The sequence below is a fragment of the Camelus dromedarius genome, unplaced genomic scaffold (genome assembly GCF_036321535.1).
Source record: "Camelus dromedarius isolate mCamDro1 unplaced genomic scaffold, mCamDro1.pat HAP1_SCAFFOLD_28, whole genome shotgun sequence".
Taxonomy (NCBI): domain Eukaryota; kingdom Metazoa; phylum Chordata; class Mammalia; order Artiodactyla; family Camelidae; genus Camelus; species Camelus dromedarius.
Genome location: NW_026989775.1, coordinates 349,796 through 371,850, shown reverse-complemented (window position 1 = coordinate 371,850; position 22,055 = coordinate 349,796). Strand labels below are relative to the sequence as shown.

General features: G+C 34.4%; 1 long non-coding RNA gene across 2 annotated transcripts in view; it reads right to left on the bottom strand.

Moving 5' to 3' along the window:
• Positions 1-548: 548 nt before the first annotated feature.
• Positions 549-22,055, bottom strand: part of LOC135320630 (uncharacterized) — a 57,003-nt gene continuing 35,496 nt past the window's right edge. Inside the window, exons 1-3 of one of the 2 annotated variants that reach the window (XR_010379874.1) lie at positions 20,727-21,748; positions 1,360-1,430; positions 549-1,003 (exon numbers count right to left, since the gene is read on the bottom strand). This is a non-coding gene — a long non-coding RNA (uncharacterized LOC135320630). Of the gene's footprint in view, positions 1,004-1,184; positions 1,431-20,726; positions 21,749-22,055 lie in introns of those variants that run through there. The other variant, XR_010379875.1, reaches the window with a different exon arrangement.

The window sequence follows — 22,055 nt, the reverse complement described above, 5'->3', positions numbered from 1 at the left end:
CCATCTAACTTAGAGGGTGGAGGAAGAGGGCAAAGGATAAAGGGCTCCTGAGTTGAGTCCATGATGTTTGTAGAGAGGAGATTGCTCACTGGTTGGTAGTGAGCTCTTGAGTGCATTATCTCAGCTTTACTACTTCAGACAAAGGCAGTGATTTTCGTAGGGAATGGGTGACAGCTGCGGCACTGATTCCACCAGGTTTCCAAGGAAGAGAGGCTGAAAGATTATGCTTTTAAGTGGCTAGGTGGGTTGCTCAGAGTTTTTTATGTATTTATTTATTTTTTTAAGCAGTAGGTCTCCACCTGGAGTAATTCTTCCCTGGGACATTTGGTAAGATCTGCAAAGATTTTTGATTGTCATTCTAGGAGTGCATTGCTATTGCAATCTTGTCTAAGATGCTGCTAAATGTCATAAAATGTACAAGTCAGCATCCCTCCTCACTCCCCCCTACCACAGACACACACATAAGCACAACCCTGTCCAAAATGGCAATAATGCCAAAGTCCAGAAACCCTGGTCTGGAGGAGATAGGCCTTCCTTCCCAGATCAGGAGCACGCAGGTAGTTTTTGCGCTCAGTCTTTCAAATTGTGTAATTAAATCCCAATGACACTTCTATAATTGAAACAGAATGGTTGTGCTTAAATTTAAACTACTCTATTATAGCAAAATAATGTTATCCTATTTAAAATTTACAGGGAACAGATTTCAAATGATTTAGGGAAGAATCTGTTATTCAAAGGGAAACAATAGGCCCAGGTCCCCAGTGTGGGATTCCATGAAACAATTTACATAATACATTTACCATTTACTAAATGGTATTATTTATTATTATTATATAATTTTAGTTTTATAAAGAAGCTTTCATGTACCTTGTTATTAACAATAGCCCCAAATCACTGCTTAAAAAACTCACCTGTTACCCAAGTTGTAAATGAATCATTTCCTTGTGATGTCAGGGATCTTGGGGCCCATAAAAGGAATTTTTTTAGTGTCTATCAGAGTACACTACAAAACAGATATCATTAAGCATATGAAAAGCAATATAATGCCTTTATTTTTTGAGAAGATTTAAAAGAAAACACTTATTTAATGAGATCCTCACACTGAACAGTATACAAATATATGTGCAGCTTAATTAGGATTAAATTTAAGCCTTTTTTAAGTTGTAATTTAAATTATGCTTTTATGTTAACTTTTTAAAAAATCTATTTACATGTATTTCTGAAATTTGTTTGGATGGACATTTAGTTATATCATATTTACTCCTCTCATTCTTTCTAAAATAGAATCTAAAATAGGTTGAGGGTTGTTTATCATCTGAAATTTAAAACTCAAACTATAGATGATTTTTAGCTCCTTACGCCGTTCATTATTTCCTCCATTGTGAACTGGCCAAATGCTGTAGTTATTTAGAAGTCTTTTCCATTGTCTCCTGGAGAGAGTGAAAAGAAAAAGAAATGGGATAGGAGAAATTAGCCTAACGCATTGACTTTAAGAAGAAATAAATGTGAAATCTGTTATTGTACAGTTTTGCAGTTGGATAACTATTGTATGAAGTGACAGAAAACCAATTTTTATAGAAGTTTTATACCATTAAATGTATACTTAATTTTTTTGAAATTCTTGTTTTTGCCTTTGTTACTTACAGATCAAAATTTAAAATGAGTGCTTTTTGTTATTTTTTCTTCTCCATGAAAGTCATTTTGATAATTAGTCCGTTTATTACTGTGTTCCTTGATTTTAAGTTATTTCTGCTTCTTCATTATCTTGATTACATTATCTTATACAGTGACCCAAAAAACTGCTGTTAACCCTTTTATTTACTGATTGATAAGGCAGTGAATATAGTTAGCAGAAATTTTGTAAAAACTGTAGTGTCTCATGTATGTGGAAGAATTTAATTTTATTTTTCTTGAATCTATATCCTGACATTGATGTTGTCATACAAAACTGCTTTAAGCATTACTTTCTAAATTCTTACATTTATTCAACAAATATTGAATACATATAACACATCAGAATATCCTTAGACAAAGGGATATAATGATTAAAACAAAATATGCTTGCCTCCACGAAGCTTGCATTATAGCATCCTCTATCCTTCTGATTATGGTGTTCCTCTTGATTCTTTCTCAATCTATGCATTCATCTTTTTAACAAATATTTATGGTGTTCTTATGTGCTTGTCTTTGTTCTACATGTTTGGTACATAATGGTGAGATGATTACTATCTTCGTGGTTTTTAAATTAGAATGGGGAAATGAATATTATATAATAAAGGCAGACATGAATACAAAATAATGAGATTTTAATTATTAAGAAAGAGACAAATGCTCTGTAAGAAAACAATCTGGGTAGCAGATTCTTGTATAGAATATGCAGCCCAGTATTGTCCTTAAAGAAGTAAGTCAATATGAAAGCTGAGTGAAGAGAAGGAAATAGCCATGCCCAAGAATTCAAATTCATGTTTTTCTGAAAGAATATCATCACATTTAAGTACTGAGATGGGTAAAAGTCACAGTCTTCAGTACACCAGAGTCCAGTGCAACTGAAATTCAGTGAATATAAGGAGAGAAAGATATTAGAAGATGCTGGGTGGTGGCCATGATGCTGAAGATCAAGAAGGTGTATTTTAGAAATATAATTATCAGGAATTGGTGATATTTTTTATGTGAGGACTAAGGAATACAGAAGTATCAAGGATGACCCCTAAAATCTGAGCTTAAGCAGCAAAACAGGGGACATAGTTTATGGAAGGAGTGAGATGAGTTTGAAAAATGTGTTAGAGACACCTTTTCTGGCACTAAAGCAGAGATGTCAGGTGGAAAGCTGAGTATAGGCCAAACTTCAGAGGAGGTGATCAGATTGAAGTTAGAGGTACAATGAGAGGTGTCTTGGGCTGCAATTACAAGTCATAAAAACAGGTTCCCCAAAGAGTGTCTAGAGAAGATACTTCCAGTATAGATTCAACAGTAAGGTTTGAGTAGAGGAATAAAATCTTGGAGCATGCACTAGGAAATGGAGATACTGAAAAAATGGAACAAAGCTTTGACTTCTAGGGGATTAAGGTCAAGCTGAAGAGATATACATGTATCTGAATAGTTATATGATAAAGATATGTACTAGCTACTAATGGAGCACAATGGAGAAAACATTTAATTCTACTGAGGGTATTTCAGAGGAGAGTTACAGAAGGATAATATGGAGCAATTCTGAAAAATCTTCAAAATAAATAACAAGCTAATAGGACACAGGGAAGAACATTCTGAGCAAAGGATTTGAGATTAAAAAATTCAAAGCATTTGAACAATTGTAAATAGTTCAGCTTAATTACACGGTTATAGCTTGTTTCACAATTCAAGATTTAGGTTAACCTTCACTGATGTACCTGTCCACCTTTATTTTACATTCCTGTAGTAATTAACAAATCATATTGCTTTTGCCCTCTCATTGTCTGCATTAACATTTTCTCTCCTGACTTGTCTTTAATCTGCACACTAAAAAGAGGTGCATAATTCCTTTTTATAATCAAATGCTCATGCAGTTCTATGCAAAGAGCAGATGGTCTACAAATGTATCATTTTCTAAACAACTGTACTCTTGTCCCTTTGTCCTTGGTGGAGATGGAGGTAAAACTTTTAAATAGTTTGAATACCAAAATAACAGTACCCCCCCAAAATATTACAACATATTCTATCCTATCTGTGATGCCCTGATGTAAGTAAAACAATTCAGTGATCTGAAATTAACCTGTAATTAAAGTGTTGAGAATCAATCAGTACAATTTAAGTTTCACTAAACTCAAACACACTCAAAATTGAATCAATTTATTAAGCTTACTTATTTCCCAGTCCCCAACAGACACAATAATACCAACATGTAACAAGTTCAGACATAAACAGCTTCACTGTTCCACTAACAGAAGTGAGACTACAACTTCCCAATTAGAATAAGGTACACTCTAAATACAAATTAAAAGCAAGACAAGACACTCTAAATTGGAGATCTGCTTGCTGTTGGTGAGAATGCCTTGAAGTATTGTTCTTGATCTATATGCAAAAGTATAGGGACACACACTTCTCAAAAGAGAATACAAAGTTCCATCTAACCAATCCATCTTGTGCAGATTTTCCCTTCATTCAGTGCAAGTTTAGAATGTATAAATTATTTTGATCAGAATTCAGCAATAAAATCTTAACTCAAAAACAAAAACAACAGAAGTGTCTTGTTCACACAATGCCTGTGTGTCTTTGAAAAAAGAAAACTACCTGGAAGCAGTCCTTTCTGTAGCTTTCTGCGAATTTTGATTAACAGATTCCCTCATCTTGACTTGGAGCAACTCTCTTAGAATCATAAATTGTGAAATTAATTGCACATTAAAGGTTCTGGCACCCAAGAACCTTGAGTTTTCCAAATAATGTTTTTCAAGACATTTAACTAAATGTAACTATAGTGTAAGGAGAAGGTAGTTGTCAATATGAACACTTCAATAGAGTAGAAGTAGTCATGCTGAAATTTTTGCATTCAATTATTCATTCTATGTTATGTGATAACACGTAATCTATCAATTATTTGTTAACTATCACAATTAAATTTGTCAGATTCTTTTGGTAAAACCACTACCAAAAATAGCAATGACTAAACATGCTTTTATAAGGATCAAGCAACCAATGCAGTTTAACACATGATCCATTAGAACCTCACATTTCAAAGCCTGGAGTTCTTTGACAGGTGGAAAAAATGTACACACTGTATACATTACAGAAGAGATCTTACAAACTTCTATCAATAAATATCCAAAAAACTATTGCATGTCACTGCTAAAATTCAATTTCACAATTCTGTTGAAAAAATTCCATTGGTTACATATCTCATTTAAGTGTTGGAACGAATACTCAGTGACTTCTAAGAAATGATGGACAATCTGAATTAAATAGCTAATAAACTTAAAATCAAAACTATAATAAGTTACATATTTGATAAAAGTAATCTATATGTGTGCTTATCACACTAATATAATGTAGAATAAGATGGATATAATTGTGGATGACTAGATATACAGAGGTAGTAAAATGGTCCTGCTAGCTAGCAAATCTGATTATTAAAATCAGGACAGAATAAGAAGAAAGTAGGGAAGAGAGGGAGAGAGGAAGATGAGAGGGAGTGAAAGAGAAAAAGGAGGGAAAGAAGGAAGGATTTGTAGTCAAACTGTTACATGTCAGGCCCTAAAATAAATTATTTCCTTAATTCTCCAACACTGGTTCTGTTATCCCCAGAATTTAGTTTAGCTTTTTTTTTTTTTTTTCCAAGGTGAAAACATCAAGGTTTAGGAAGATTAAATAAAATTTCTGTGAACACATAAATAATGAAAGAAGAAACAGGTTTTTAAACTATTGACTTTTTATTACATCTGGACAACAAAATTTACTTAAACATAGACTGATTAAACAAATATTTACTACTATTTGTTTTTATCATTTATGTACTTTCCTATAACTGATAATCACCAGCAAAAACTCAGGATGTAATGTCTCTTTATTTCACCATTGTAACAGGAGAAATAGAAAACATATTTTCTATACAAAACATTTGATTTTTAGATTTTTTTACTCAGCATGCTGAAGATAAATTCAATTAATGGTAGTTAAAATTAATCAGCAAGAAACTGAATGGGACAAAGGGCCTAATTGTTCCTTAAAACATTTATTTCACAGTCTGTTCTAGATGTCATTTTTTATGACATCTTGTTGGGACATCTCTTAATAATAAAAATAGTTACTTTTTTGAGATACACTTTTGAAAGGTTGTGATAATATAATACAAATAGAATAATACTGTTTTACTAAACTTGTGTAAATGCAAATTCCAAAACACAAGCATAAGGTCAGCTTTGTTTCTCAGTACAAAATTAAACTATACTAAATTAAACTATGCTAAAGGGAAGTGCTTGGCTAAGGGAGTTTGGCCATTTCAGTAAATAACCATCATTTATGCAGTTTGCTCATTTCCCTGCAATTCTTTTGCATGTTAAATAAAAATTGATATGAATGAAAGGATATGAAATCTCTACTAACAAAGTAGAAAGAAAAAGTAACACACTAACTTAAAATATACTTCAGCTACCTGTCATGAGCAAATTTTGAAAAGGCTTTAATGAAAAGAAGTGCAGTACTTGGCAATATCAGTACTTGCTTCTATAGACGATTCAGCTTATTTGAGTCTTAAAAAGGACTCAGATATATTCGTGTCTTCATATCTGAATGCTATGCGGTTTTCCTGTGGGATAAGGTGAATTATTTCCATATAATAACTTTAGAAACAAAAGATAGGATATTTCCATATTAAATTTTAGATGTTGGTATTTAAAATAGCACCTTTGGCCATAGCTTGACCTCATATTTTATTTCTCTTTATTTTATATTAATCTTGAGTTATCATTTGCAAAATTTTGTGCATCGTACTTCTTGTGAATAATTAAAATGGGTCAAACCAAGGAATTGTATTTGACTTCTTTAGGGCAGAAAACTGGGAGGAAAAAGTTAAGAAATTCTACCAATTTACCAGGGATTGCTCAGCAAGGCTGACTGACTGCAGGAGACTTTCAACTGCTTACCCATGCAAGGGTTCATCAGTAAACTGGCAATTTCAACTGTCTGTATTTACAAGTTCCTGCTGTTCAACATCAATAAACTCACTGACTGAATTCATGCAATTCAGCCACACAGCCAAGCACTGACTGCAACTGCAAGGAATGCCTTTGAAAAATTGAGATCAAAGATTGAATACTTGCACTTTTAAGTGTAGATCCATTCACATTCTTTATGACTCTTTAGGGAAGCACAGCAGTGGACAGTCATATAACCGCTATGCACTTACAGTTGGTGTTATTTGTTAAGAAAATGTATGGCAGTTTGAAGACCAGAAAAGGGATTGCCAAGATGACAGAGTAGAAGGACACATAGCTCACCCTGTCCCATGAACACACCAAAAATTATATACAAATACAGAACAATTCACACAGAATAACTCCTGAAATTTGACATAATTTCTCTTACTTTGGAAATACAAGGAAAGCCCCACAAAACCAGGTAGAGGAAAAAAAGAATGAAAAAGGAAATTGGTGCATGATATGCTTCACAGAGAGAGAGCAGCATAGAAAGAAAAGTGCCCTCACACTGGGAAGCTCCCTCTCCAGCAAAGAGATCCACAGGGACAGAACAGGAGCTTCAGAGGTTTAGAGGAGGCAGCAACAGCAGCTTAGCAGAAAGAACTAAGAGAAACCAGCAGTGAGAGTCACTGTGAACCCTAGCCTAAGATATATGCCAGTGGGGACAGGCTTGGCTGAGCTGCTGGAACTCAGGCTTCCATGGATGAGCCTGGGGAGGGGACTGGGGTTGACTGCACACAGGCAGCCTCAGGAGCCTGGAGTGTAGTGTGGGCTGTGGCTAGAAGAGAGTGCAAATCAATCTGGGTCCCTCCATAGAAAGCACCATTGCATGTGGGATGAGGGGTGCATTGCAACCTTCATAGCTGCCATCTCCACTAGTGCACAGGGTATTGCTCTGCACCAATGTTGATGAGCATTCTTGTGAGAAGAGTGGTGGGGTTCAGTCACAGCCATCTTCTCAGCTTGCTCTGGAGGGGTACAACTGCTGGTGCTTGTCTTCTGGGCAGAGGAGGGGCTGAAACATGAACCGTTACCCAGGGGCCCTGCAACATCACAGGCAAGACTGTCATTCTAGTCCCAGGCAGAGGTGGTTGATTTGCTCTCCTGGTGCATTTGTGGACCTGTGCCTCTAAGACAAATGAGTGGAGATTTGGTGCACATTGGGGATGGGTTTGGCATCAACCGTGGGTCTGTGTACCCTGCTTTTGATTTGTGGTTACCCTGTTTTTTAATTATGTTAGCCCATTAGTATATCTATTTGCTTTGGAATGGTAGTCCTATAGGCTTTAACACATCCTATGACGAATGCAAAGAAAATTTACATTTGGTTTCACTGGGCAATTCTACCAAACATACAGAGAAGAACACATATTGATCCTTCTCAAACTCTTCCAAAAGATTGAAGAGGAGGAAATACTACCAAACTCATTCTACAAAGTCACCATCACCCCAATATCAAAACCAGGTAAATATACTACCAAAAAAGAAAATTATAGGCCAATATCATTGATAAACATAGATGCAAAAATCCCTCACTCCAACAACACATAAAAAAGATCATACACAATGATCAATTTGGATTCATCCCAGGGATGGTTCAATATACACAAATCAAACAATGTGATACACCACATCAACAAAAGAAAGGACAAAAATCACATGATCATCTCAATAGATGCAGACAAAGCATTTGATAAAATTCAAAAGTCATTTATGATAAAAATCCTTACCTAAGTGGGCATAGAAGGAACATATCTCAACATAATGAAAGCTATTTATAACAAACCCACAGCCAGCATAATACTCAACAGTGAAAAGGTGAAAACCTTCCCTCTAAAATCTGGAACAAGACAAAGATGCCCATTCTCATCTCTTCTATTCAACAGAGTAGTGGAAGTCCTGGCCACAGCAATCAGACAAGAAAAAGAAATAAAAGGAATCTAAATTCAAAGAGAAGAAGTAAAATTGTCACTAAATGTGGATTACATGATACTATATATAGAAAACCTTAAAGGCTCCACACAAAAACTAATAAATCTGATAAAAAAATTTGGCAAGATAGCAGGATACAAGATTAACATTGACAATTCAGTTGCATTTCTTCACACTAACAATGAAATATCAGAAAAGGAAAGTAAAGAATCAATCTCTTTTAAAATCTCATCCAATTAAAAAAAAATTCTTAGGAATAAATCTGACCAAGGAGGAGAAAGATTTGTATCAGGAGGACTACAAAACATTAATTAAGGAAATTAAAGATAACTCAAAGAAATAGAAAGATATCCCATGTTCTTGGATTGGAGAAATTAATATTGTTAAAATGGCCACACTACCATAAGGAATCATTAAAAAGTCCATGAATGATAAGCGGAAGAGAGACTGTGGAGAAAAGGGAGCCTTCACACACTGCTGGTGAGAATATAGTTTGGTACAGCTATTATGGAAAACAATATGGAGATTCCTTAACAGAAACTAAAAATAAACTTACAATATGATTCAGCAATCCCACTCCTGGACATATATCTGGAGATAACTCTAATTCAAAAAGATACATGCACCCCAATATTCATAGCAGCAATATATACAATAGCCAAGATATGGAAGCAGCCTAAGTGTCCATTGACAGATGGCTGGATAAAGAAACTGTGGAATATTTATACAATGGAATGCTACTCAGCCATAAAAAGAATAAAAGAATGTCATTTGCAGCAATATGGATGGACCTGGAGGTTATCATTCTAAGTGAAGTAAGCCAGAAAGAAAAAGAAAATTATATATGATATCACTCATATGTGGAATCTAAAACAAATTAAAAATAAAGACACAAATGAACTTCTTTACAAAGCAGAAATAGACTCACAGACATAGAAAAAAGCTTATGGTTACTAGGGTGAAAGGAGGTGGGAATGAATAAATTAGGAGTTTGTAGATATACGTACTATTATATATATAATATATAAGCAACAACTTTCTTCTGTATAGCACAGGGAAGTATGTTCAGTATTTTGTAGTAACCTATAATGAAGAATAATATGAAAACAAATATATGTATGAATACATATATGACAGAAACATTATGCTGTGCACCAGAAATTGACACAACTTTGTAAACTGACTTTACTTCAATTGAAAGATAGAAAGATAGAAAGAAAGAAAGAAAGAAAGAAAGAAAGAAAGAAAGAAAGAAAGAAAGAAAGAAAGAAAGAAAGAAAAAAGAAAGAAAGAAACTAAAAAATTTAAAAGAAAAAAGAAGGCCAACAAAATTAATAAACAAAAAGAGGAAAATTGGATTGGATTGTTTCAAAGTACCCCTTTATCTTATTATTTATAATTTAGTCAGTCCTCTATTCAACCGTATATCAGTTGGTTATTGCCCCTGACCATCACTGACCTACTTTCTGTCTCTATCTTCCTACTTATTCTAAACATTTCATATAAATTGTATCCAATATGTGGCTTTTTGTGTATGACTCCTTTCACTTAGCATAATCAGAACTACATTCTTTTTATGGCCAAATAATATTGTATTCTATGGATGTACCATATTTTATTTACACAATTACTTGTTGATAGTCTTTGGCTTGTTTCCATTTTGGGGCTATCATGAATACTGATGCTGTGAATATTTGTGTACAAATTTTTGAATGTATTTTTAAAATTTTCTTGGGCATGACAGTGGAGTTGCTAGATCATATGATAATTCTTTCTTTAACTTTTTGAAGAACTAGCTGCCTTACAAATTGGCTTCACCATTTTACATCTCCCCCGACTCCAAGCAATGTATGAATTTTCCAATTTCTTCACATTCTTTTCTGTTATTGCCTGTCTTTTTTTTTTTTAATGATAGCCATCCTGGTAGGTGTGAAGTGGTAACTCAAATTGTATTAAATTTCTTAGAATTTACAAACTAAGTGATATATGTGTAGATATGAAAGTAGATTCATAGGGACATAATTAGATACATGATAGAATGAGGTATACAGGCATATCTCAAAGATATTGCATGTTAAATTCCAGACAACTACAATAAAGCACATATCACAGTAAAATGAGCCACATAATGTTTTTGGTTTCCAAGTGCATATAAAATTTATGTTATACTACATTGTAGTCTATTTAGCTTGCAATACTATTATATCTAAAAAAGCAATACACATACCTCAATTAAAAATACTTTAAAAACTGTTAGCCATCATCTGAGCCTTCAGTGAGTCATAAATTTTTTACTTGTGAAGGGTCTTGCCTCGATGCTGACAGATCAGGCTAGCAGTTGCTGAAATTTGAGATGTCTGGCAATTTCTTAAAATAACAATAAATAATAATTGATAGCAAAATATTGATTGATTCCTCTTTCACTTGAACACTTAGAGGCCATTGTAGGGTTATCAACTCATCTAATTTAAATATTATTGTGTCTCAGGGAATAGTGAGGCCCAAGGAAAGAAAGAGAGATGGGGGAACAGTCAAGTCAATGGAGCAGTCAGAACACACACAGCATCTGTGAATCTGGTTTTCATCTCTTGTGAGTGGGGTTCATGGCACTCTGAAACAATTACAATAGTAACATCAAAGATCACAGGTCACCATAACAAATATAATAATAATGAAAAAGTTTGAAATACTGGGAAAATTACCAAAGTGTGACAGAGAGATACAATGTGGAAAAATGGCAGTGATAGACTTGCCAGAGACCAGGTTGCCACAAACTTTCAATTTGTAAAGAAAAAACTCAGTATCTGCAAAGTACAGTTAAGTGAAGCACAATAAAATAAGATATAACTGCATATAGAAACTGCCAAACAAATTATGCAAATTCATGATTTTTTTTTCTGAGAAAAAGCATACTCACAAGGTCAGATACACTTTTGTGAGAGGAATGACCCTTTTGAAGTCACTGGCATTGACTGGTTTTTGAAGGATGAACACTATTCACACAGAGTGAGAAGAGAGAGAAAACTCTTCAAATAGAATATTTAAAGTAACATTTTGGGAAGGCAAAATGTACAGGGTATCATTGTGAAACATTGGGTAGATCTACTTTGCTTGAGCAGACAGTTTTACAAGAGAAGAAAATAAACCTGGAAAAATATATAACCATCACAACTAAAATAAGGCAACATAAATAATTAGAGTAATTACATACATTCAATATTTTGAAACAATGCAAGATGATGATAAGTTTAAGTGGCATCATGAGTGAAACATCATAATTAACATGATGTGCACTGAAATTTTCATAAGAGTTTCAGAAAGGGATAGTATTTGAATGGACATAGACACATCCCAGGTTGGTCCAATAGCAGAAGGAACTATTGAGAATTAGATAAGAGATGGGCAAAGCTGTGCCTGCTATTCATTTTTCCCCACAAGCCTTGTGCTGTACCATGATATCCCACTGAATCTGGGCTTTCTGAGGACCCTAGAGCTAAGGTTGCTTCTGATCTCCATGTATTTCCATTCTTTTGAACCCAATTTGGCTACTAGTTACATTATGTTTATATAAATGAAGTGTTTTATGTGAGGGTATTAATTAGCTATGTCAGCACTGGACTGCACCCTGCAGGTCTACAAGCCCTGTACTTGCCCAGCTTCAAGACCTGAGAAAGATCCCAGAGTCAGCAACAGAGATAATCAATAGTTTAATGATTAGGGTGATCTTACACATCTGAAGCAAAGTCCTGGAGCAACATCCTGCCATGTGTGGGAGCTGGAGGGCAGGACATGATGGCAGTCTTTGCTCCTGGTGGGGAAGAAGAGGTTACCAGTCATAGGGGAGTTGATGTCAGGTTGGCTCATTGGTTATGTGGGTAATCAGCACAGGGTCATGCCTCTCACCACCCCTTGGATAAGCATAGTGGTGAGTTCTGATCTAAATCTAGAACAGTCATTAGCTGGGGCCTGGGGTGAATATGAAGGAAGATCAGTCTTATGAGTTGTGTGTAGGTGAAGCAGGCACCAGTCAAGCAGGAGATGTATAGAGAGAAGCCATCTTGAGTTGCCTGACCATACAGCCATCATCAGAGGTACATGTTATTTATTGACTGAAAATAAAGAATCACGGAGTAGTGACATCAGAATTCCCATACTCTCTTAAGGTTATAATTGCTTGTTCTCACTGTATGGGCAGAACCCTTGCCCCCAAGTTTCTGTTGAAACTCAGGTTTCAGGGAAGTGTCTTCCAGAATAATGTTCCTTGTATACAGGAGGTGGAACTGGAAATTAAGAGAATGGTTAGGATATCAGAAAACTAGACAAAATGATGACAAAGGGATGGATATCCATTCAGAGGAGAACATGAGAAAAGAGAGGGGAGAATGGCAATCTGATAGGGGACACTTAAAATAACCAACGTCAGAAAACAACTTTTGGGAGGACATTTTACTTTTCAACAGGAGGAGATCACCAAAAAGGAAATCATAAAGTTGGCTTGGAATGTGTGCCATCATCCTAAATAGTCTTAAGACGTGTGATGTGATATGTCGAGTTCTCTGGTGAGTGGAGTGATTAAGCTGTAATGACAGCTCCACAGGGCACAATGTCAGGAACCAGTCCCGTTGCTTTTCTGTTGAAGAGGGCAGTAGGGTGGAGGTGGTCTTCCATTTTCAAGTTCCTTTAATATGCTGGTCCTCAAGCCAGTGCATATGTATCTGGGGCAGCTGAAAAGAAGAAGGATGAAGAAGGGCATTGAAACCCTTTAAAATTGTACTCAAAGAACAAGTGACACTTACTTTTATATGTGACTTACTACAATTTAGTCACTAAATCTAGCTACAAGTCATGCTGGGAAATGTTCCCAGATAAGTACAAGTATCATTTCTACCCAGGAAAGGAGCAGTGGACATTGAATGATAGATAACTGGCAGTCTGGCCCACATCTCCTTTAATAAAGGATCAGTGTAAATCCTCTTATAAACCTGTAGTTTTATGAATCTCAACCCTTGTCTCACAGAAAAGGAAAGTGAGTTTCAGAATCAAGAGTAGGCATTTGTGTCCTGCCTTCCTCTGCTCTAATGTCACTTGCTCTCAGTAAGTCAGCTGCTCATTCAGAGGAGAAAATATTTCTCAGATGCCAAAAGCAAAATTGATCTATTGTGAAAGAGTTGAAGTGTGTTCTAAAGAAACTTAAGACACTGCTCAGTCCTCGACACTGAAGGCCTTCAGGATGTTATGTGATTGTTATAATTATTTTTGGTTCCTTTAAGTTTGTGCTAGAGCATCGGACAGGTAGCTGTATTTCATTTTAAATATATTTGGATGATGCTATTCATTGAGTAAATTTTGGTCGGACTTAATGCATATCAAGATCTGTGTTAGTCCTGATAATTCCTTTAGAAGAGAACAAAATATAGATAAAATTGTGATGTGTTACAGACCCCCAGACACTCATAGTACAATGAGAAGATGACAAGTATTTCAACAACCAGCATGAACAACTTTACCACACATACACATGCCACATATAGAATATGTTATGTTATACATGCTACAACATATATGCTACATATTATATTATACTATAGTGTATTATAATATACACTTTACTGTAGAGGTGAGTAATACATTCTTCCCATTTTCCAGGAGATAAATCCTTAGTAATTTGCATTCAAAGGGAAAGTAGAAGAAGAAATGTTTCCACTTGTTTTGGGAAAGAGACAAGGTGTAAATATACTCAATCAATAGGACAAATTATTTGAGGGTACTTCCTTTTTTTATGTGTTCCTCATTACATGTACTTTCTTGCAGAAGTGTACTTGAGCATTTTGATCACTAACATATACATATCATGAAGATGCTGGGTGAAGATAAGTGTTTCAATAGGAAACTCGGTAGCATACTCAACTGGAGAATTCTGCCACTGGCTAGAATGACAGATTCAGTGTAAATGTCTAAGCACAGCACTAAGACGATTTAAGTTTCCCTTTTGTATGTGAAACACTGAGGTCATGCTTCTTACATGCAGCATGCTTGCGGGGTAATTGGAGTAGGTGATCAGGGCAATCACACTACCTGTGAATGGATGGAGGGGATTGTGGGCACAGAATGCTCTGGAATATGACACGATAGATTACTACTCCTCTTACAATGTGTACTCCCCCGAAAATAAGCTACTTTTTAGTATTATATATATAATAGTATTATAGATATATATAATATATCTCCTTAGATATTTAGTTTAATTCAATTAAACTTTTGGACAAATTATGCAGTGTTATAGTCTGTCAGAAATCCTGATGTTACAGGTAAATAGAATACAAATTTAACACATTTTAATTCCCTGTGTAGAAAAAATAGAACACTTTAACATGAAAAAATTCACAATTTCAAAATTTTCATATCAATCTTTAAAGGCCACTATCTGCTTTTAGCTTGGGGAAGCAAACAATGAGGGCTTTTGTGATTGAAACAACGTGGTTTCCCATTTTCTCTATGACATATTGTCATTACTCAAATCTGATTTAATCAATCCATCTTATTAGTGTTTTCTGATATTAAAAAGTATATAAAATTACATTTTATTGAATTATAAGTGTGAGTAAAATAGCTATTAATATTTCCTGTGGATTGATGTCCATGCACCAGAATGCAATTGTACTATTTTATTAAATTCAAAAATGTTTCTGTTTTTGCTGCCATTTGGTTTGCACATTCTGTGTCTTGAGTGATGTTCATAAAGTTTTCTTAAGATTTGTTTCTGCCATTGCCACAATACAACACATTTTTATAGTAATACATTCCTTTCGTATTTTAAGACAAAAAGATGTAGTATTTTGGAAATATGGTTATATTCCTAACAATCCTTCCTATGCTCTGGCAATCAGAGGAAGTCAAATTCTGCATTTTCTAAGTGTTTATAAAAGCTTTATAGCTACCACAAATAATTTTAATATGACAGAACATAAGACAGAATAAAATGATGCTGACAATATAAAAAATAATATACACATATAATATTTTGATAAAAAGTGCATTTAGACAACATAATAATATTTAATTTTCATAACATTCTGGTGCAGGAATGCTATTATCTACAATTGAAGAGAAGTGAGTCCGAGAGGTCAGTAAACATGTTCAAAGTTGCACATTTTAGATTTCAGATTCAGAACCACACAGTGAATCTTGTGACTCCAAATCTCTTACTCGTTCTGCTAGACCATGTTACTTCCAGAAATAGATCCAGGCAGCCCAGATCTATCTCCACAGTTTACTTTCTCAAAAGAAATTTCAGGTAGGCCAAATTAAATAAAAAATTGAACATCTATTTTTTTCTCATATTTAATTCAAGATCAAACTCCCTCTTCTAAATGTGTCTTTATATTTGACCTTCACTTCAAATCCAAGTGCCTTTTTAAATGAGTTTAAATTTATTGTCTCTAGTTTATCTTTTAAACTAAGTAAATAATTTTCAACATCAGCCTCTACTACCAATTGAAACTGGTTAGTAAAAATGACTTTCCTTGTGGTCATATTTTTTAAATTTTGTTTTGATGGGGAGGTATCTATCTATCTATCTATCTATCTATCTATCTATCTATCTATTTATTATTTGTTTGTTTGTTTATTTAAATGAAGATATTGGGGATTGAACCCAGGATCCTGTGTATACTAAGCATGCACTCTACCACTGAGCTAGAATTTTGTTATAGAATGAACTGTGTCCCTGTATAATTTGTATGCTGAAGTCTAAAACTTGGCTGCCTCAGAATGTGACCTTATATGGAATAGAGCTGTTGAAGGTGTGATTAGTGAAGATGAAATCATGGTGGGCTAGTGTGGGTCTGTAACCTAATACGAACGGAGTCCCTGTGAAAAGGGAATATTAGAGCATGGATACACATGGACACAGGGAGAATGCCACGTGGAAATGAAGGTAGAGATCAGGGCAATGCTTCTTCACACCAAGGAACGCTAAGGACTGCCAGAAAAGCACCAGAAACTAGGGGAGAAACCCTAGAAGGAATCAGCCCCACTAACACCTAGATCTCAGACTTTTAGCATCCTAATCAATAAATCGCTGCTTAAGCCATCTAGTTTGTGGTATTATACAGGCCTCATCGTTTAATACATAGCCTTTTCTTTTCTTTATCAAATCCAGTATTCTTGTCAGGCTCTTTCATCTTTATTATGTCTCTAAAAAATTTGGATTTACCATCCCCTATAATGCCTAAAATGCTGGTCTTCTTAAGGATCGTCCTTTATATACAGTTTTGGAATAATATCAAAAGCTGTGGTTTAAACTAGTACTCATTTATATACCAAAATTGCATATGTCTTCTAAAATCAGGCACAGACTACCCAACATATCTAAAACTGAATTCAGTACACTTGGAGCATTTCCCTATCTTCTTATCTCTTCCCCACTCTCTATTGCTGTAAGTCACTCCTTTGACTCAGTTACTCCAGCAAGAATCTTGAATGAAGGTCAATCTATATTTGCCAACTTCATGTCCTACTTTTAAATAGTACATAAGCCCATCAATTCTATCTCCTTAATAATTCTTGAATAAATCCACCTTTTTATAACCCTTTACATTCTCTCCTGGTCAACTTCAGTACTTTCCTAACTAGCCTTTCTGACTTCTGCCTTGTGTACTTCCCCCAAATCATTGCTGTTCTGTTTAAAGACCCATTCTGTTCTGTAAGATACAATACAGTGTATTGTGACTTTTTAATTTTATTTTTCATTTAACTCAGGAATAATTGACAAATAAATTGAAATTGTGATTCTTTTTTTTATTTATTTATTTTTTATTTTTACCAGTGTTCAGCACAATTTTTCAGTTATTCATGGACATATACACACTCATTGTCACATTTTTTTCTCTGTGAGTTATCATAACATTTTGTGTATATTTCTCTGTGCTATACAGTTTTGTCTGTTCTACAATTTTGAAATCCCAGTCTATCCCTTCCCACCCTCTACCCCCCTGGTAACCACAAGTCTGTATTCTCTGTCTGTAAGTCTATTTCTGTCCTTTACTTATGCTTTGTTTTTGTTTGTTTGTTTGTTTTTGTTTAAAGCATTACTGAAGAGAAAGAAAGAGGCTGGAGGAATAACTCTCCCAGACTTCAGACAATACTATAGAGCTACAGTCATCAAGACAGCATGGTATTGGTAACAAAACAGACATATAGACCAATGGAACACAATAGAGAGCCCAGAAATGAACCCACAAACTTTTGGTCAACTCATCTTTGACAAAGGAGGCAAGAATATACATTGGAATAAAGACAGTCTCTTCAGCAAATGGTGTTGGGAAAACTGGACAGCAGCATGTAAAACAATGAAGCTAGAACACTCCCTTACACCATATACAAAAATCAACTCAAAATGGATTAAAGACTTAAACATAAGACAAGATACAATAAACCTCCTAGAGGAAAACATAGGCAAAACATTATCTGACATACATTTAAAAAATTTTCTTCTAGAAGAAATAAAAGCAAGAATAAACAAATGGGACCTAATGAAACTTACAAGCTTCTGCACAGCAAAGGAAACCAAAAATAAAACAAGAAGAAAACCTATGGAGTGGGAGAAAATTTTTGCAAGTGAAACCGACAAAGGCTTGATCTCCAGGATATATAAGCAGCTCATATGACTCAATAAGAAAAAAATAAGCAACCCAATCCAAAAATGGGCAGAATACCTAGACAAGCAATTCTCGAAGGAAGACATACAAATGATCAATATGCACATGAAAAAATGCTCAATATCACTAATTATCAGAGAAATGCAAATCAAAACTACAATGAGGTATCACCTCACACCAGTCAGAATGGCCGTCATTCAGAAATTGTGATTCTTAATACACATTAATGAGAATAACAGTTTTTACATGCAGTTCATTTATGCAACACATCTTTCTATTTTTAGCATCTAGGTTTCTTTAACCTTAATGCATTTTGATTTCCATTCTTTGTAATGATGAAACATTGCAGATTTAAATAAATTTACATCAGTGTTTTTATTATCTGTTAAGTTTAAAACACCATAAACAAAGCCTCTTTTTCCCTGTCTACTTCACCTTCAAACCTCCTGCCCCTCCCCCAAAACATGCGTACACACACACACACACACACACACACACACACACACACACAAAGTCATCACTCTCTCTTTTTTTCTCAATTGTGTCTGCAGCATGCCATGGATATAGCAAACATATTTCTTGGTTGGTCTTTTTGTGAGTCTGAATGAGGTTCTTATGCATCTGTAAGTGATTGATTAAAAAGAAATTTTTGATTTCATAGAAAAAGTGGTCAAATGCTTTGGAAAGTCTTTCAAAATAGCATTTCTAAACTTGAAGTGGAATTTTGACATTTTGGCATTTAACATTTTAAGTTTTATCCATTTATTAAGCAATTTAATGTGTTTTTGTCACCTGGCCTTTTCTGTCTTATTCATATATTTCCAGATGGTACAAATTTCTTCCCCAAAAAAAGTTCATAATGGCAAGAATCTTAGTTATATTCTTGATTTTGTGTTCTGTAAGGTTTTATTGAACCATACAATTCTAATAGCATCTTTTTTCTTTTTTGGTGGAAATGGGAGAATAAAAAATCATTTGTATCATTATAAGTCAAATACTACTTTCTTTCAATAATTAAATATTTTAAGTAAACTGACCTATTAACAGTTTAACTTTTTAATTTTTTCTTGTTCATTTCCCGCCATGAAAATCCCTAATTTTTAACACAGTAAGCAAAATTTCCTTGGGTGACTAGATCTTAGAAATTGGAAAATGCATTTGCTCAGGCAATAAGGCCTTTACTATATCAACATATTTCTGCCATGCTTATAAAATCATTAAGCTGACACCTTTGGGAAGATTTTAATTAATTACAAAATGTCAATTAATTGATGGAGTAAAATGAACAAAGGTAACATGGAACAGATTTAGCAGTATACGAAAGAGTTGGATATCTTCAGTCTATGCTTGATAGAAAGTTCTAATTTCCCTATCTTGAGAACAAAGACACTGGACTTAGACATCTGTTTCCAATTTTGCTGTTAAGGAGATTTGGGCCCAGGTAGGTCACTTAACTGATGGACATCTCTTTTCTCATAAATGAAAGGACAGGATCAGAGTAGGTAATTTCTAAAATTCTTCCCAGCTCTAATATTTTATTTTTTTTGTCAAAATCTATCAGCCTCAGTGATACATGTTGTCAAAGACTAGAGATATAGAGAATGATGATGATGATAATGATGATTTTGATAATGTCTAATATTATTGAGTGTTATATGCCTGCATTTGATTCCCTAATTGTTCTAATAGGGGAATATTACTGCCTTCCATTTTATTAATGAGAAAATTGAGGAAAAGATAATTTAACTAATATGACCAATATCATAAAGCCCTATGCCAAAGTCAATTATTTCAAATATTAAGCTTTATGGAAAGAATATTTTCAGTGTTCATCAGTATCCTTTCTGTGCACCAGCAAGACTACATTATTTATCCACTTGAAGATCATTAAGGTCATGTGATTAGCTTTGTCCAATGGCCATGAGTCAAATTTACATGTATAAGTTTTGGCACAAAGCATGGAAAAACCAGCAATGGCTCTGCAGGTGCCTCTTTTTCTGAGATGCCCATCAGGAGGCAGTAAGCTCCATATGATGTTGCTTCAAGATGGTGGTACTTTCCTTGTATTCTGAATCACTGAGTTGCTGGTTGTGGGACAGTTCATCTTGCTTCTTATCTGGATACAGACTTTGCTAGAGTAAATTCTAAATCTTTGTTGTTTAATCCACTGAAATTTGGATTAAATCCACACACACACATATATGAAGACATTTAGCCTATATACAAAATCAGGACATTTTCATCTTCAATGAAAGTTAAGGGCATGAAGCTTTGAAAGTTTTCCATGTTATCAATTATACCAGTATTTTCTGATATAATCAGCCACCTGGTAGTTAGCATTGGCTACCATGAAAACATTCTTAAGCATGAATCATTCTCTCCTGCTAGATTATCTCCTTTTTTCTCACTTCTATCTCTCTTGAAACCCCTTATTCCTTGCTCCCAACTTCTTTTTTTAGTAAATACATACCTTAACAACTCCTCTTTTTTTTTTCTGGAAATACTCTTTCTTTCAAGGTTGAGAAATAGTATGAAATATTTGATTTTCAATACTGACGTTTAATAGCAGTGTGATCTCATCGAAGTTATGTCTCAGTCAGATTCAATCTGAAAATGAAAACAAATATGAGTATTATGTGAAAAGGGGTTAGATATGTGATAGCACTTCCCCAAATTGTGTGTATTGCTGGGGTCATAAATTTCTAAAAGGGAGAATTGGAGGCTCATGGAAAAGACAATAACCAACCCTTTGAAGTAAAGCAGTTTGGGCTGCCCAAGTGGGTCTGCAAAGGAGACCTGGTGCAAAAGATTATGGAAAGCTGCTGTCTCCACATATCTGTTGGGTCTCAGTGGCTCTTGGTCAGCAAGATTTTCATTTGGGAAGATGATGTGGGTGTGGAGCCAAAGACAGCAAGAACTAGCTAGAATCCACAAGTATCTCTTTGTTACTCGTACCTCTAAATTAACAGATTTCAGATGAGCTGCTTTATTTTCCCCTTCCAAAATTTGTAAAAAGAATTTCTTATTTGGGCCAGTTAACAAACTATCATACAGGATAGGGGATTCTTGTAAAGTATTCTAGCTTAGCCAAGATGACAGTATAAAAAAATTGCTGCAAGTCAATTAATTTTCCTGTCCTTTAATTTCTTTATTTCTAAAATGTTTGATTTTGCTTCAGCAACTCAGTGTCATAGTTGTTGGAATCACATGTGAATATACACTGAAAATTACAATAATGATAAAAATTATTGTTGTTTCAAAGTAATTGTGACAACATATTTTAAAATGATTTGCCTAAACACATCAATCTGTGAAAATAAATATTTAATACATTTTAAAAATAGAAGCCTCTTGAAACAGTGTGGGCTTAACTTGTCTTGTGTATATCTGCTTGTTCTATAGTCTATGATTGTAGATTTCAAATTTTTACAGTGCAGTATGCACAATTTACATAAAAACTTCAATAATCATCTGTTAACTAAATCCTTACTTGTGACTTATAATACATTAATAATTTAATGTTCATGACACATACAGACAAAGAGGTGGATAGCTTACAAATTCTATTACATGGAATTCTGAAGTTCTTGTACTACCAAGAAAATTATAAATATAGATTTGAATTTTATGTAACTGCTGCTCTGATAAAATTAGTTGGAAGGAAATTCAGTGCTTTGAGTTTTTAATAGTTATGATATTTAATACTTATTTACTTCAATTTTAGCTAATGAACAGTGGAGACCAACACACATTTAAGCTGGTAATTTCTACTTCTGGCCAGAAACACATAGGAACTGTG